Here is an 18609-nt window from a genome sequence, read left to right on the forward strand (position 1 = left end):
TCTGTCCTATCTCTTCAATAAAATATCTGAAAAGTACTGAAGAGTGCTCTTAAAAAAAGATCAAATACTGACGTCTTTAGGCCTACTTGAAAATCTAACATACTGTACGTGGTCCTCTGTAGCTCAGCTGGTAGAGCACGGCGCTTGTAACGCCAAGGTAGTGGGTTCGATCCCCGGGACCACCCATACACAAAAATGTATGCACGCATGACTGTAAGTCGCTTTGGATAAAAGCGTCTGCTAAATGGCATATTATTATTATTATTACTGTATGTTTTGCAAGCACTGAAAACATCCCAACAGTACTTGACAATCAATTAACTTAAGATCTTATCTAGAGGTTCGGGTATAGGGTTTGAGCATAGCCTGAAGGTAGGGAGGGGCAGTTCCTCTTGCTGCTCTGTAGGCATGCACCATGGTCTTGTAGTGGATGTGAGCTTCGACTGGAAGCTAGTGGAGTGTGCGGAGGGGCGGGGTGAAATGGGAGAACTTGGGAAGGTTAAAAACCATGTGGGCTGCAGCATTCTGGATAAGTTGCAAGGGTTTGAGGGCACAAGCGGGGAGCCCAGCCAACATCAGATTATCTGAAATAATGGTTCCAGAAGGAAGGGAAAGACAATAGCCTACCTTACAGACCTTGTCAATACAGCTTTGACTGTCACTTATGATATACCGTACAAACACATTGTCTCATTGTCATCTGTGATCATGCTTACCACCATCGCGTCGTCTGAAAACTTGATGGTGTTGGAGTCGTTCACGGCTACACAGTTGTTGAACAGGAGGGGACTAAGCATGCACCCCTGAGGGGCCCCGGTGTTGAGGGTCAGCGTGGCGGATGTATTGTTGCCTACCCTCACCACCTGGGGGCAGCCCGTCAGGAAGTCCAGGATCCAGTTGCAGAGGGAGGTGTTCAGTCCCAGTGTCCTTAGCTTAGTGATGAGCTTGGAGGGCACTATGGTGTTGAACACTGAGCTGTAGTCAATGAACAGCATTCTCACATAGGTGTTCCTCTTGTCCAGGTGGGCAAGGGCAGTGTGGATTGCAATAGAGATTGCATCATCTGTGGATCTGTTGGGGCGTTATGAAAATTGGAGTGTGTCCAAGGTGTCTGGGACAATGGTGTTGATGTGAGCCATGACCAGCCTTTCAAAGCCCTTCATGGCTACAGATTGTAGTTTAACACAGATTCAACCACAAAGACCTGGGGAGGTTTTCTAATGCCTTGCAAAGAAGGGCACCTAGTGGTAGATGGGTTTAAAAAAAAGCAGACATTGAATTTCCCTTTGAGCATGGTGAAGTTATTAATTACACTTTGGATGGTGTATCAATACACCCAGTCACTACAAAGATACAGGCGTCCTACCTAACTCAGTTACCGGAGAGCCATGAGGACAATGGTGACTTTAAAACAGTTAGAGTTTAATGGCTGTGATAGGAGAAAACTGAGGATGGATCAACAACATTGTAGTTATTCCACAATACTAAAGTAAGTAACAAACTGAAAAGGAAGCCTGTACAAGGTTTACAGTGGGAACTGTCAGTGGGTCTTGGATTGTTGAGGGGCAGCACTTGAGGGGAACTGTGGGGGTGGATCTTGGATGGTTGGTGGCCTGGCGGTTGGGAGCTTGGGCCGGTGGCCGGGAGGTCGCTGGTTCGGTTCCCCAATTCGACTGGGTGGGAGTGTCTGCTGGATGACTGAATGTAATACATTTTTTAAAGTAACTATTTTTTTTAAAGTATGTAAGACATGAAGATAATGCAAGCAGAAGATTAATGAATAACATGAGCTAATACATGACTAGAATTTAGTGATCACTACAATAGCATACAACACAATAGCATATGATAGAATAAGAATATGCTGTCACTAGAATAATACTACTAGAATGCAAATATTGACCGACAGAGACTACCTACGTAAAATGCATGACAGAACATGGCTAATAAATCAGCCTAAACCTACTCTTGCAGATTAGCTATACAACACACTAATTCCGACCCGTCTTCACGTTACTTAAATGCGTTTCTAGTTTAACTGTGTAAGGGAATAGGGTTCCAAGATAATGATCAGAAGTCATGTAACAAAGTGTGGTGACTGCCGGCGCAAATCACTAAGTAACGTGACTGAGATGACACCGTAAAATGTATCACTGATATTGCCTTGCAGCTTCGCGACACACAGTGATAGCTACTATCGATACAGATTGCGCTGCATTAGCAAATTACCAGCAACATAGAGACCGAAATACTATCGAATCACCATCTCCTTGCTCATGTTATCAAGGAAACATTGCTACTCACTGTGTTCTTGGGGACATTCAATGCTGCAGAAATTTTTTGGTACCCTTCCGCAAACCCCACTTTGGAAACCTAATGCCAAGGTACCAGAGGTCAATAGACTCAACATTACAATTCAGCATGACTTTTTTTTCATTCACATATATTTTAAAAATATATTTACATACATATTCTATGATGTGCTCAAGTTACATATTTCATAAATATATCCTGGACCAATATGTACATATATTTTGAATTCCCCCCCTATAATAAAATATTTTGAAAATACTTAATGTCATGACTCAAAATCGATATCCATCCTACCTCTATATTGTTTTATGTCCTGCTGATTGGAGAAGAAAGATGACGAGTTCAATGGGAAAAGTGAGCCTGCCAGGTAGCCAGTAGCCTTCATTCATGCACAGACTCCAGCCTAGCTAATACAATGCAATTTTCCAGATTTTTGCCAACTTTTTTCTCTGGCCTCCATTGATTTAGTCACCCTAATTCTGGCCAATATACAAGGGTAAAAACACAAATAACCTTTGAACGCATTATGATAGAGACATGAAGTTTGGACCATTGGTTTGTTTTCTTATAGGATTGTCTACACAATTAACATATTTTACCCATTGGTCAAAAGATACCCCACATCTCCCTCTTTCTCTCCCTCTCTCACAAGTACACGCAGGGACGGCTTGTTCAATAGGGCGATATGGGCGACGCACTGCCAAACGGGAAAAGGAAGGGATTTTTTTTCTAATCAATTATATCACGGCAACAGCAGTTATCAGTGTTCACGTCTGATCTGCCAGCCACTAAATGTCAAATCAGGCTAAAGTCGTGCTTCAAATGGCCCCGCCCGTTTTTTGGGCGATTTCAGTCAGGTTGAAAATCGCCCAGAAGTCTCTCATAGCCTGTCATGTAAAATATATTTTTTTCACATTTCAAAGCTTTCAATACATTCTCTATGGGTGTCTGTGGGCATGCACTTACGCGCTTTCGTCATACGTGACGTAACGTTGAACGTAACTAAGACAATGGCGGCTAGCAGCGTCTATGTTGCGATCTGCAGTGTGGCGTTATTTTATGTTTTTAATTTGTAGACTTAGTTTACAAACATTCTGCAAACATTCTGCTTTGGACTGATCTTCGGTTTTGGACTGATCTTGTTGATCGTGTACATACCCGCTACGAACGGACTAAATAATGAAAACGCTGCTGGCAGCGGAATCCCAATAGAGCTGGGAGACAATACTACAGCCGGCCGGCTTCACCCTGGTCAGAGCGGACCGCGATCCTGGTAAGAGAGCGACTCTGTACCCCGACATTGAACTGCTTTCTGTGTCATTGAACCTTACTATTGTTGATAAAACAAGTTTACTGGAGAACGGAGACCAAGTAGAGACTTTTGGACAAGGTGGATAATTGTATAATATAAGGCAGTTTATTCAGAGGTAAAGATATCTGGAATCGCGTGCACGGACCCGTTCGTCAAACTCGTAGGGAGTTTATCAGAAGAGCCCCTAAACATTGTGTGCTGACATTTTATACAATAAAATGAAGTAGGTTGAATCTAGTAGTTCTGATCTTCTGATTGGTCCTGATGAGTTGGGCGAGGTCACCTCCAGGCTAGTGTCACTGTTGCATTGGCTCTGAGTCGGGTTCTCTGTCTTCAGATGTTCAGCCTAAGAGAAGAGGATTTGTGTGTGTGTGTGTGTGTTTGTTATCAGTGTGTGTGTGTGTGTGTGTGTGTGTGTTTGTTATCAGTGATGATGTGTGTGTGTGTGTGTGTTTATCAGTGATGATGTGTGTGTGTGTGTGTGTGTGTGTGTGTGTGTGTGTGTGGGTGTGTGTGTGTGTGTCCTCAGGGCAAGAACTCGTGAGTTGGAAGAACTGAGAGACCTATGGCGTGGGTGTTATCCTTAGCCACCTGCTGACAAGGCTGACAAGATAGGACTCTTGTTCATTGTATTGAATACAAAGGCCCAACACAAAATGGGTCATGCACAAGATTTTAGTCAGACCAAGCTATAACATTATATATTTTCTACGACAGTACATTCAACCAAAAGCTAATATAACAAAGGCATCAGAGATTATTTATAATCTGTCACAGAAACTGGAATCCATCTCCCCAGATCAGTCAATAAATGCTTCTGGTATTGACTTATATGCTGCCCCTGTCTTCATGTTGTTGCTGGACATATCTTTTTTAAAATGTGTGTAGGTCACCTAAATCATCAGAAAAATTGCCCCTCCTGAGAATTTTTTCAGGACCCGCCACTGAGTACACGTGTACACATTCCACAGACATGTGTCATGGTAGGGTGGGGATGTGTCATGGTAGGTTGGGGTATGCAAAATGGGCAATCTTTGAGCACTTTCTGACCACTTCTACCATGGGCAAACATGTATGGAAGGTTTCATTCAAATCAAAAAGGGTGCAGTCAAAAAGTGATTAAATTCATAATATGAAGGACCACACTTATTCCACAGCAAAAGGTTAAAAAAATAACAATTCTACAGTTCCCACAAACTAAACATTCAATCAAAGAAACCAGTTAGGATTTCAGACTAAGCAAGATTAGCTTCAAAGACCTGTATTTGTAAATGAATTCAGAATGTTTGGGCTTTCCCACCAGGTGTTGTGTGTGTTGTGTTGTGTTGTGTGTATAAACACGTGCTTGTGAGAGAGGGAGATAAAGTGGGAGAATGCTGCTCTCTGTCAACCGGACGGGACCTCCTAGTGTTGACACGGAGCCCCGCCGATCCAACACGACTGGTCTGCCGACGAAATCGTCTGATGTGGTTACAACAGGCTTCCCGTTACGACGTCGACCACGAAGATCCATCTGCTAGCCCCGGCCCGCTAGCACACGCTAGCCGTGGCCTCTTGCTCGCTAGTGCTATAGCAGCCCCTGAACTACCTCCGAACTATCCTATTGCTGTTCACCGGACCTTATGATAACTCAGCTATACAGCTGATGCCTGCTGGACTGTTCCTTTTTACGGTACCGCATCCTGTTTATGTTTAGCCTCAGCCCAAACTTTGTCGCCATTACCAGCTGTTGTCTTAGCTCTCTCGAATTACTCCCATGACAATATGCCTTGCTTATTGCTGTTTCGGTTATTTCTTATTGTACTATTTCACTGTAGATCCCCCAGCCCAGCTAAACCTGCCTTAGATAGCTCCTTTGTCCCACCCCCCATACACGCGGAGACCGACTCAATCGGTGCCTCCAGTGATGCTATCTCCTTCATCGTTACCCAACGCTTAGGTTTACTCATATCCTTCCATATCATTTTCAGTACATATAATGCCCTGAATCTATTCAACAACGCCCGGAAACCTGCCCCTTTTTTTCTCTGTACCCAACGCACTAGAAGACCAGTACTTAAAGCCTTTAGCCATATCCTTATTCTACTCCTCCTCTGTTCCTCTGGTGATGTAGAGTTTAACCCAGGCCCGGTAGCCCCCAGTATCACTCCTACTCCCCATGCCTTATCATTTGTTGACTTCTGTAATCGTAAAAGCCTTGGTTTCTTGCACGTTAATATCCGAAGCATCCTCCCTAAGTTTGAGTTATTCACTGCGTTAGCACACTCCGCCAACCCTGATGTTCTAGCAGTGTCTGAATCCTGGCTTAGGAAGGCCACCAGAAATGTCCATCCCCAACTAAAATATTTTACGTCTCGATAGAACTGTCAAAGGGGGTGGGGTTGCAATCTACTGTAGAGATAGCCTGCAGAGCTCTATCGTACTATCCAGGTCTGTGCCCAAACAGTTTGAGCTTCTACTTCTAAAAATCCACCTTTCCAGAAATAAGTCTCTCACTGTTGCCGCTTGCTATAGACCCCCCTCAGCCCCGAGCTGTGCCCTGGACACCATATGTGAACTGATTGCCCCCCATCTATCCTCAGAGTTCGTACTGCTTGGTGACCTAAACTGGGATATGCTTAACACCCCGGCCTTCCTACAATCTAAACTAGATGCCCTCAATCTCACACAAATTATCAACGAACCTACCAGGTACAACCCTAAATCTGTAAGCATGGGCACCCTCATAGATATCATCCTGACAAATGTACCCTCTAAATACACCTCCACTGTCTTCAACCAGGATCTCAGCGATCACTGCCTTATTACCTGCGTCCATAATGGGTCCGCAATCAAACGACCACCCCTCATCACTGTCAAACGCTCCCTAAAACACTTTAGAAAGCAGGCCTTTCTAATTGACCTGGCCCGGGTATCCTGGATGGATATTGACCTCATTCCGTCAGTAGAGGATGCTTGGTTGTTCTTTAAAAGTGCTTTCCTCTCAATCTTAAATAAGCATGCCCCATATCAAAAAATTCAGAACTAAGAACAGATATAGCCCCTGGTTCTCCTCAGACTTGACTGCCCTTGACCAGCACAAAAACATCCTGTGGCGTTCTGCATTAGCATCGAACAGCCCCCGCGATATGCAACTTTTTAGGGAAGTCAGGAACCAATATACACAATCAGTTAGGAAAGCAAAGGCTAGCTTTTTCAAACAGAAATTTGCATCCTGTAGCACTAACTCCAAAACGTTTTGGGACACTGTAAAGTCCATGGAAAATAAGAGCACCTCCTCCCAACTGCCCACTGCACTGAGGCTAGGAAACACTGTCACCACCGATAAATCTACAATATTCGAGAATTTCAACAAGCATTTTGCTACAGCTGGCCATGCTTTCCACCTGGCTACCACTACCCCGGCCACCAGCTTTGCACCCTCTGCTGCAACTTGCCCATGCCCCCCCCCCTCCACTTCTCCTTCACACAAATTCAGACAGCTGATGTTCTGAAAGAGCTGAAAAATCTGGACCCCTACAAATCAGCTGGGCTAGACAATCTGGACCGTTTCTTTCTAAAATTAGCTGCCGAAATTGTCGCAACCCCTATTACTAGCCTGTTCAACCTCTCTTTCATAACGTCTGAGATCCCCAGAGATTGGAAAGCTGCCGCGGTCATCCCCCTCTTCAAAGGGGATGACTCTCTAGATCCAAACTGTTATAGACCTATATCCATCCTGCCCTGCCTTTCGAAAGTATTTGAAAGCCAAGTTAACAAACAGATCACCGACCATTTCGAATCCCACCGTACCTTCTCCGCTATGCAATCCGGTTTCCGAGCTGGTCATGGGTGCACCTCAGCCACGCTCAAGGTCCTAAACGATATTATAAATGCGATCGATAAAAGACAGTACTGCGCAGCCGTCTTCATCGACCTGGCCAAGGCTTTCGACTCTGTCAACCACCGCATTCTTATTGGCAGACTAAATAGCCTTGGTTTCTCTAATGACTGCCTCGCCTGGTTCACCAACTACTTCTCAGATAGAGTTCAATGTGTCAAATCGGAGGGCCTGTTGTCTGGACCTCTGGCCGTCTCTATGGGGGTGCCACAGGGTTCAATTCTCGGGCCGTCTCTATTCTCTGTGTATATCAATGATGTCGCTCTTGCTGCTGGTGACGCTCGGATCCACCTCTATGCGGACGACACCATTTTGTATACATCTGGCCCTTCTTTGGACACTGTGTTAACAAACCTCCAAACAAGCTTCAACGCCATACAACACTCCTTCCGTGGCCTCCAACTGCTCTTAAACGCTAGTAAAACTAAATGCATGCTTTTCAACCGAACGCTGCTGGCACCCGCCCACCCAACTAGAATCACTACTCTCGGTGGGTCTGACCTAGAGTATGTGGACAACTACAAATACCTAGGTATCTGGTTAGACTGTAAACTCTCCTTCCAGACTCACATTAAGCATCTCCAATCCAAAGTTAGATCTAGAATCGGCTTCCTATTTCGCAACAAAGCCTCCTTCACTCATGCTGCCAAACATGCCCTCGTAAAACGGACTATCCTACCGATCCTTGACTTCGTCATTTACAAAATAGCCTCCAAAACTCTACTCAGCAAATTGGATGTAGTCTATCACAGTGCCATCCGTTTTGTCACCAAAGCCCCATATACTACCCACCATTGTGACCTGTACGCTCTTGTTGGCTGGCCCTCACTACATATTCGTCGCCAAACTCACTGGCTCCAGGTCATCTATAAATCACTGCTAGGCAAATCCCCGTCTTATCTTAGCTCACTGGTCACCATAGCAACACCCACCCGTAGTCTGCGCTCCAGCAGGTATATCTCACTGGTCATCCCCAAAGCCAACACCTCCTTTGGCCGCCATTCCTTCCAGTTCTCTACTGCCAATGACTGGAACGAACTGCAAAAATCTCTGAAACTGGAGACTCTTATCTCCCTCACTAACTTTAAGCGTCAGTTGTCAGAGCAGCTTACCGATCACTGCACCTGTACACAGCCTTTCTGAAATTAGCCCACCCAACTACCTCATCCCCATATTGTTATTTATTTTGCTAATTTGCACAAGAGTATCATCTTTTGCACATCTATCATTCCAGTGTTATACGAAATTGTAACTATTTTGCACTATGGCCTATTTATTGCCTTACCTCCATAACTTACTACATTTGCACACACTGTATATATATTTTCTGTTGTATTTATGACTTTATGTTTTGTTTACCCCATATGTAACTCTGTGTTGTTGTTTTTATCGCACTGCTTTGCTTTATCTTGGCCAGGTCACAGTTGTAAATGAGAACTTGTTCTCAACTGGCTTACCTGGTTAAATAAAGGTGAAATAAATAAAAATAAAAGGGGGGAAGACAGAAGATAGCCCTATTTGGTAAAAGACCAAGTCCATATTATGGCAACAACAGCTCAAATAAGTAAAGAGAAATGACCATCCATCATTACTTTAAGACATGAAGGTCAGTCAATATGGAAAATGTCAAGAACTTTGAACATTTCTTCAAGTGCAGTCGCAAAAACCATCAAGCGCTATGATGAAACTGGCTCTAATGAGTACCGCCATAGGAATGGAAGACCCAGAGTTACCTCTGCTGCAGAGGATAAGTTCATTAGAGTTACCATCCTCAGAAATTGCAGCCCAAATGAATTTTTCGCAGAGTTCAAGTGACATCCACATCTCTACATCAACTGTTCAGAGGAGACTGTGTGAATCAGGCCTTCATGGTCGAATTGCTGCAAAGAAACCACTACTAAAGGACACCAATCAGAAGAAGAGACCTGCTTGGGCCAAGAAACACGAGCATTGGACATTAGACCAGTGGAGTCCAAATTTGAGATTTTTGGTTCCAACCGCCGTGTCTTTGTGAGACGCGGTGTGGGTGAACGGATGATCGCCGCATGGTTTTTTCCCACCATAATGCATGGAGGAGGATGTGTGATGGTGTGGGGGTGCTTTGCTGGTGACACTGTCTGTGATTTATTTAGAATTCACACTTAACCAGTATGGCTACCACAGCATTCTGCAGCTATACGCCATCCCATCTGGTTGGGCTTAGTGGGACTGTCATTTGGTTTTCAACAGGACAATGACCCAACACACCTCCAGGCTGTGTAAGGGCTATTTGACCAAGAAGGAGAGTGATGGAGTGCAGCATCAGATGACCTGGCCTCCACAATCCCCCGACCTCAACCCAATTGAGATGGTTTGGGATGAGTCGGACCGCAGAGTGAAGGAAAAGCAGCCAACAAGTGCTCAGCATATGTGGGAACTCCTTTAAGACTGTTGGAAAAGCATTTCAGGTGAAAATGGTTGAGAAAATGCCACGAGTGTGCAAAGCTGTCATCAAGGCAAAGGGTGTCCATTTGAAGAATCTCAAATATAAAATATATTTTGATTTGTTTAACACTTTTTTGGTTACAACATGATTCCATATGTGTTATTTCATAGTTTTGATGTCTTCACTATTATTCTACAAAATAAAGAAAAACCCTTGAACGAACAGGTGTGTCCAAACTTTTGACTGGTACTGTATATATATATATACATATATATACAGTACCAGTCAAAAGTTTGGACACACCTATATATATATATATATATATAATTCATTTTTTTCTTTCTCGCATAGCTCATTAGTACACCCTTGTGGTTGAATATATATATTTTTTCAACCACAAGGGTGTACTAATGAGCTATGCGAGATAGAAAAAAATGAATCATATGATAGAGGACTACTGAAATTATATTATTTCAGTGTAGATAAGGTAAGGGCAGGTTAAAAAAAAAACATGACAGCCAGACAATCCAGTGTATGAATCAAACGGATTTGCATATGAATGGGGTGGAAATTAGCCGACTTCGTGATCTGTAAGGTAAGTAACTTTAATATGTCAAGCAGATTACACGTTTTATTTGCCATTTCCGAAACATAGCAACGGTTAAGACATGGATTTCATGTTGTAATGTTAACAAGGTACCCAAAAGTAGTTCAAAGTAATGTTTTCATTTTATTAGCTAAATAAAACTTGTTTAAACAGCAAAATTGTCACGGAAATCAGCCTTGTTTGCATAGCGATGATGAAAAGAACTTCATTTAGGCTGTAATGATCTCCAAAATTCCAATCATTAGGTAATCATTAGGACACTTTTTAGTTTATCGAATCCCATTGTGACATAGAGCGGGACACTTTTTGGCCGGGGGACATTATTTGGCATGACAGGCCCCCCAAAGTTTTGAGTGGGGGTTGGAATCACCAGGAATTCAGCCCCAAAACGAAACAAAACAAATTAGGAAGTATGTTCCCAAGTATTCCCACAAATTAAAAAAATTGACATATGTGATCATGTCTCAATGTAATCAATGTATGAAATGAATGTTATTTTTGTGAGATGAGGTGTGGGTGAACGGATGATCTCCGCATGTATAGTTCCCACTGTAAAGAATGGAGGAGGAGGTGTTATGGTGTGAGGGTGCTTTGCTGGTCACAAATTCAAGGCACACTTAACCAGCATGGCTACCACAGCATTCTGCAGCGATACGCCATCCCATCTGGTTTGGGCTTAGTGGGACTATCATTTGTTTTTCAACAGGACAATGACCCAACACACTTCCAGGCTGTGTAAGGGCTATTTGTCCAAGAAGGAGAGTGATGGAATGCTGCATCAGATGACCTGGCCTCCACAATCCCCCGACCTCAACCCAATTGAGATGGTTTGGGATGAGTCGGACGGCAGAGTGAAGGAAAAGCAGGCAACAAGTGCTCAGCATATGTGGGAACTCCTTCAAGACTGTTGGGAAAGCATTCCAGGTGAAGCTGGTTGAGAGAATGCAAAGCTGTCATCAAGGCAAAGGGTGGGTATTTGAAGAATCTCAAATATAAAATATATTTTGATTTGTTTAACACTTTTTTGGTTACTACATGATTCCATATGTATTATTTAATAGTTTTGATGTCTTCACTATTATTCTACAATGTAAAAAATTGTAAAAAAAATTAAGAAAAACCCTTGAATGAGTAGGTGACTCCAAACTTTTGACTGGTACTGTAGATAACATAGAACGAACATTCTATTAATTCTTGTCACGATCCTTGTCATTGGATTGGCAATATGGACATGTCCTTAAGGAGCATACACTTGCCCTGTAATTACAGTATTTGTTGAAAGGCAATCTGACATTTGTAGGCATTTTCTATTTTAGAGACTAAAGAGCTCCAGCATTTCTGCTTGAAATCTTTGCTCACTAATGCATACAGAAATGGGTTCAGGCAACTGTTTGCACTAGCAAGAGTCGCAGATATCTTTAGCCCTTCATGAATAATGGTTAGATAATTTTAATATCTGGCTCCAGATTGATGAAGACATGGCAGGGCAGCCAGCTGATGAAGAACGTGGCTATCAGTGCAGTCATGACTCTGAAGGCCTTGGAGGACCTGGTCATCCTGTTGGTCCTCAGTCCCAGGATGATGACAGAGTAGCAGAAGATGATGAGGAGCGGGAGCACAAAGCCACTGACAAATCGACTGACAGCTACAGTTAGGTGGCTGTTTTGGGATGGGTATTTGGTAAAGCACTTGTTGTGCCATCTGTGGTTGTGGTTACATGACGAAACTGTGAACAATTATTGAGTAATTTCCTTTTAAACTTTTTTAAATTCAGGAACTAAAATGTACATGCAATTGGGAAATTTGACTTAAGAGAAAATATAATTTACCTTAACTTCGAATTATACTAAATCGACAGTAGACTACACCTTAATATGGTACTGTTCAGGCACAGCACACAGTACATAACATTAAATTGAAGACTTTGGACATCAGAGACTGCAGGTTCGTTGTTTTGTAACTCTTGATAAACTCATGTTTAACACGCACTTTTCCAATAAACTGTTCACCCTAGATTCATGGCATAAGTAGAATGATTATTTGACACAACAATTTGTGTTGGTCACAACTGCAGGTATGACTTTTAATTTGATATACAGCAATTTGCATGAAAAAGACAGTATGGAATGACTATTGAACAAAATAAAGCCTATTTAGTGTACAGTGCATTCGGAAAGTATTCAGACCCCTTGACTTTTACCACATTGTTACGTTAGTCTTATTCTAAAATGGATTAAAATGCCCCCCCCCCCCCCCCCCCCACCATCAATCTACACACAATACCCCATAATGACAAAGCAAAAACAAGTTTACAAATGTTTGCACCAAAAAAAAAAAAAAAAAATATTCAGACCTTTTACTCAGTACTTTGTTGAAGCACCTTTGTCAGCGATTACAGCCTCGAATCTTCTTGGGTATGACGCTACAAGCTTGGCACAACTGTATTTGGGGAGTTTCTCCTATTCTTCCCTGCAGATCCTCTCAAGCTCTGTCAGGTTGGATGGGAAGCGCTGCTGCACAGCTATTTTCAGGTCTCTCCAGAGATGTTTGATCGGGTTCAAGTCCAGGCTCTGGCTGGGCCACTCAAGTACATTCAGAGACTTGTCCCAAAGCCACTCCTGCGTTGTCTTGGCTGTGTGCTTAGGGTCATTGTCCTGTTGTAAGGTGAAGTCTGTCTGAGGTCCTGAGCGCTCCGTTCATCTTTCCCATCCTGACTAGTCTCCCAGTCCCTGCCGCTGAAAAACATCCCCACAGCATGATGGTGCCAGGTCTCCTCCAGACGTGGCGCTTGACATTCAGGCCAAAGAGAGTTCAATCTTGGTTTCATCAGACCAGAGAATCTTGTTTCTCATGGTCTGAGAGTCTTTAGGTGCCTTTTGGCAAACTCCAAATAGGCTGTCATGTGCCTTTTACCGAGAAATGGCTTCGGTCTGGCCACTCTACCATAAAGGCCTGATTGGTGGAGTGCTGCAGAGATGGTTTTCCTTCTGGAAACTCTGGAGCTCTATCAGTGACCATCAGGTTCTTGCCATCTCCCTGACCAAGGCCTTCCTCCCCCGATTGCTCAGTTTGGCCGGGCGGCCAGCTCTAGGAAGAGTCTTCCATTTAACAATGATAGAGGCCAATGTGTTCTTGGGGACCTTCAATGCTGCAGACATTTTTTGATACTCTTCCCCAGATTTGTGCCTCGACTCAATCCTGTCTCAGCGCTCTACTTACAATTCCTTCAACCTCATGGCTTGGTTTTTGCTCTGACATGCACTGTCAACTGTGGGACCTCATATAGACAGGTGTGTGCCTTTCCAAATCATGTCCAATCAATTGAATGTACCACAGGTGGACTCCAATCAAGTTGTAGAAACATCTCAAGGATGATCCATGGAAACAGGATGCAACTGAACTAAATTTCGAGTCTCGTAGCAAAGGGTCTGAATACTTATGTAAATAAGGTATGTTTTTTATTTTTAATAAATTAGCAAAAAATAATAATTTAATCAATTTTAGAATAAGGCTGTAATGTAACAAAATGTAGAAAAAGTCAAAGGGTCTGAATACTTTCCGAATGCACTGTATACCAGTTAATTATCTATTCGTCAAAACATTGGATTTAATCAGAAAAATGCACTCACCACACACAACACAAACAGCCTGGTGCTGCTTCTCAGTTCATTAAAAGCAAGCAGCTTCTTTTTCAGTTTCCCATGACTATTTACAAAAATAACCAGAAACATGTTACAATATCTACAATACAAGATTGTATACTCATTGTATTTATAGAAAAACAAATCAAACAGGTAGATTGAACAGAAAAATGCTTGTATTTTTACACAATTCATTACCCTTTTGGACCCTGAAGTCAAATTATGTTTTTGGGATAGGGCTGGACGATATGTTGTGTATAGATGTCTGCAATATCTAAGGCAAAATTAAAGATACAATTCAGACAAAATGCAGGAAATGTAAAACGTAGTGTATTTGAGGTTTAAAAAGTCTGGGGTTTTAAATTTCCACATTTACATTTATCAACCCCTACAAAAATGTATAACCCAAATTATAATTCACATTTCCTGTTGCTGCTGCAGAAAACTGGCACAAATTAAGATCCTACATCTGTATGTTTCAGGTCCTGCAGGCTCTAGTTTTGTCTCATCTTGATTATTGTCCAGTCGTATGGTCGACTGCTGCAAGGAAAGACCTAGTTAAGCTGCAGCTGGCCCAGAACAGAGCGGCACGTCATGCTCATCATTGTAACCAGAGGGCTAATATGAATACTATGTATGCCAGTCTCTCTTGGCTAAGAGTTGAGGAGAGACTGACTGCATTACTTATTTTTATAAGAAACATTAAGGTTATCTGGATTATCCAAATAAAGTGTGACCAATATCTTCACAAGACCATACTTGTCACGTCTCCTCCTGTTGCTCCCCTCCGGCACTCTGATTCGCCGGTCTACTGAGCCACCGGTCTGAGCGCACCACATCAGCAACACCGGAATGGAAACCCAATGCCCTAATCACCTCCAGCGCACCTGCACCTCAGCTCATCACCACCCCTATATAGCCCTGGACTGTTCAGTGTTGTGTTGTGTGTGATTGTCAGTGTCTTGTCGTGTACTCGCTCTTTGTTGTTCTCTTGCTCAGTGTTAAGTAAACCTTTACATTGTTGATTCCTGCGTCTGCGTCCTGCCTCTTCATATCCTCAGTACTCATCACAATACTCAGTTTGCTCATGAGAGAAACAAATCAAACTGGTTGGACAGAATGTTAACAAGAGACAAAGAACACGACTTGTGATTGTACAAATGCATGACAATTCTCATTAGTCTCTTAGACCCTCAAGTGAAAATACACCTTACATGACTTTTCAACAAGGCAAAGCATTGCTGAACAAAATTGTGTTCTTAGTCTCTGCCGCCACTGAGGCCTTACCATCCTCAGACTTTTAGATATGTGTGGAGTCCCTGCGGCTGCTCTCCATGGAGCTGGACCTGGAGAGGTAGTGGCTGGTGGTGCAGCCCTCCTCTCCCATGGCATTCTCCATCTTAGACACTATGGAGCTGTCTAAGATGGATGAAAACATACAGTATTGGGTTGAGGAAATTGTTAGCTGTGGCTACAGTGTTACCCACCATCAGTCCAGCTCTTATAACCTCCAGGTCGTAGCTTTGGTGGATCAACTCAAGCAAAACAAAGACATGGTAGGGCAGCCAGCAGATGAAGAACGTGGCTATCAGGCTATCAGGGCAGTCAACTTCGAAGGGCTTGCTCATCATCCGGTTGGTTCTCAGTTGCAGGATGATGACAGTAACAGAAAATGATGAGGAATGGGAGCATAAACCCCCTGATGAACCCCCTGCGATCGTCTTGTGGCTATGTTGGTCGGTGTAGTTATTGAAACACATGCTCTTCCCTACATGAGTCTTGGCGTCGCTGAACACCAAGGAGGGGATGCTGAGTGCGACATAGGCAACCCAGGCCAGGACCACCAATACAAAGGCCTTGAAAATGGTGCAGTGGTCCTAAGCCCACACTGGAAACATAATTGACACACAGCGGTCAACACTGACGACGACCAGGAGGATGATGCTGCTGAACATGTTCAGGAATATCAAAAGAGGTGAACTTGCACATGAAGAGCCCAAAGATCCACTCCTTTGTTACCGTGTAAATGTTGAAGTGTAGACAGGCAAAGAATATGACGTCGGAGACTGCCAGGCTGAGGTACCAGGTGGTGTTGACCATCTTTTTCATCTTGAGACCAGCGATCCAGATGACCACCCCATTCCCACAAACCCCTAGCAAGAATATACAGTGGGGGAAAAAGGTATTTAGTCAGCCACCAATTGTGCAAGTTCTCCCCCTTAAAAAGATGAGAGAGGCCTGTAATTTTCATCATAGATACACGTCAACTATGACAGACAAATTGAGGAAAAAAAATCTAGAAAATCACATTGTAGGATTTTTTATGAATTTATTTGCAAATTATGGAGGAAAATAATTATTTGGTCACCTACAAACAAGCAAGATTTCTGGCTCTCACAGACCTGTAACTTCTTCTTTAAGAGGCTCCTCTGTCCTTCACTCATTACCTGTATTAATGGCACCTGTTTGAACTTGTTATCAGTATAAAAGACACCTGTCCACAACCTCAAACAGTCACACTCCAAACTCCACTATGGCCAAGACCAAAGAGCTGTCAAAGGACACCAGAAACAAAATTGTAGACCTGCACCAGGCTGGGAAGACTGAATCTTCAATAGGTAAGCAGATTGGTTTGAAGAAATCAACTGTGGGAGCAATTATTAGGAAATGGAAGACATACAAGACCACTGATAATCTCCCTCGATCTGGGGCTCCACGCAAGATCTCACCCCGTGGGGTCAAAATGATCACAAGAACGGTGAGCAAAAATCCCAGAACCACACGGGGGGACCTAGTGAATGACCTGCAGAGAGCTGGGACCAAAGTAACAAAGCCTATCATCAGTAACACACTACGCCGCCAAGGACTCAAATCCTGCAGTGCAAGACGTGTCCCCCTGCTTAAGCCAGTACATGTCCAGGCCCGTCTGAAGTTTGCTAGAGTGCATTTGGATGATCTTGAAGAGAATGTCATATGGTCAGATGAAACCAAAATATAACATTTTGGTAAAAACTCAACTCGTCGTGTTTGGAGGACAAAGAATGCTGAGTTACATCCAAAGAACACCATACCTACTGTGAAGCATGGGGGTGGAAACATCATGCTTTGGGGCTGTTTTTCTGCAAAGGGACCAGGACGACTGATCCGTGTAAAGGAAAGAATGAATGGGGCCATGTATCGTGAGATTTTGAGTGAAAACCTCCTTCCATCAGTTTGGACATTGAAGATGAAACGTGGCTGGGTCTTTCAGCATGACAATGATCCCAAACACACTGCCCGGGCAACGAAGGAGTGGCTTCGTAAGAAGCATTTCAAGGTCCTGGAGTGGCCTAGCCAGTCTCCAGATCTCAACCCCTTAGAAAATCTTTGGAGGGAGTTGAAAGTCTGTGTTGCCCAGCGACAGCCCCAAAACATCACTGCTCTAAAGGAGATCTGCATGGAGGAATGGGCCAAAATACCAGCAACAGTGTGTGAAAACCTTGTGAAGACTTACAGAAAACGTTTGACCTGTGTCATTGCCAACAAAGGGTATATAACAAAGTATTGAGAAACTTTTGTTATTGACCAAATACTTATTTTCCACCATAATGTGCAAATAAATTCATAAAAAATCCTACAATGTGATTTTCTGGAGAAAAAAAATCTCATTTTGTCTGTCATAGTTGACGTGTACCTATGATGATAATTGCAGGCCTCTCTCATCTTTTTAAGTGGGAGAACTTGCACAATTGGTGGCTGACTAAATACTTTTTTTCCCCACTGTAACCACATTGACCACAATGAGGGAGACGCATGAAACCTCCGTGAAGCATGACTTGTGGGTTTTGAAAGCTACCTTCTCCTCATGAGGAGTAACATTGTCATAGGTGTAATTGCTATAATGCCCATATTCATAATCAAAACCATAAATGGTTTCAGAATCCTCCATTGTGTAGCAGTTCGCTGGCTTGCAATCCCTGTCAAGATAAGATATTGTAGTTAGGAAACGGTTTTGATCACCCCTAGTTCTCTACCCCTACTTCCTCCTTCAGAGTCTGTCTTGTACACATGGGTAATCTACATGTCTGTTTCTGAACATATCCACTTCAAACACGTCTGAGGTGGTCTAGTGGTCAACAGCACCACCTTCAACACATAAATGTACTATATGTGCTCATGACCATGTGGGTTCAAATTCCAGACCCATCGCTATGTTGTCAAACTTTCACCTCACTATCGTTATTTTACTCTGTCCTATCTCTTCAATAAAATATCTGAAAAGTACTGAAGAGTGCTCTTAAAAAAAGATCAAATACTGACGTCTTTAGGCCTACTTGAAAATCTAACATACTGTACGTGGTCCTCTGTAGCTCAGCTGGTAGAGCACGGCGCTTGTAACGCCAAGGTAGTGGGTTCGATCCCTGGGACCACCCATACACAAAAATGTATGCA

At 43.2% G+C, this 18609-nt stretch overlaps 1 pseudogene across 1 annotated transcript; it reads right to left on the reverse strand.

The window, feature by feature from the left end:
* Positions 1–15478: 15478 nt before the first annotated feature.
* Positions 15479–18106, reverse strand: LOC311144349 (chemerin-like receptor 1; annotated as a pseudogene). Its single transcript has 2 exons — positions 17945–18106; positions 15479–16347 (listed from the first exon to the last, which is right to left on the reverse strand). The product of its transcript is annotated as a chemerin-like receptor 1 (transcript).
* Between the last annotated feature and the right edge of the window lie 503 nt (positions 18107–18609).

Source organism: Coregonus lavaretus (genome assembly GCF_964263955.1).
Source record: "Coregonus lavaretus genome assembly, chromosome: 17".
NCBI classification, from domain to species: Eukaryota; Metazoa; Chordata; class Actinopteri; order Salmoniformes; family Salmonidae; genus Coregonus; species Coregonus lavaretus.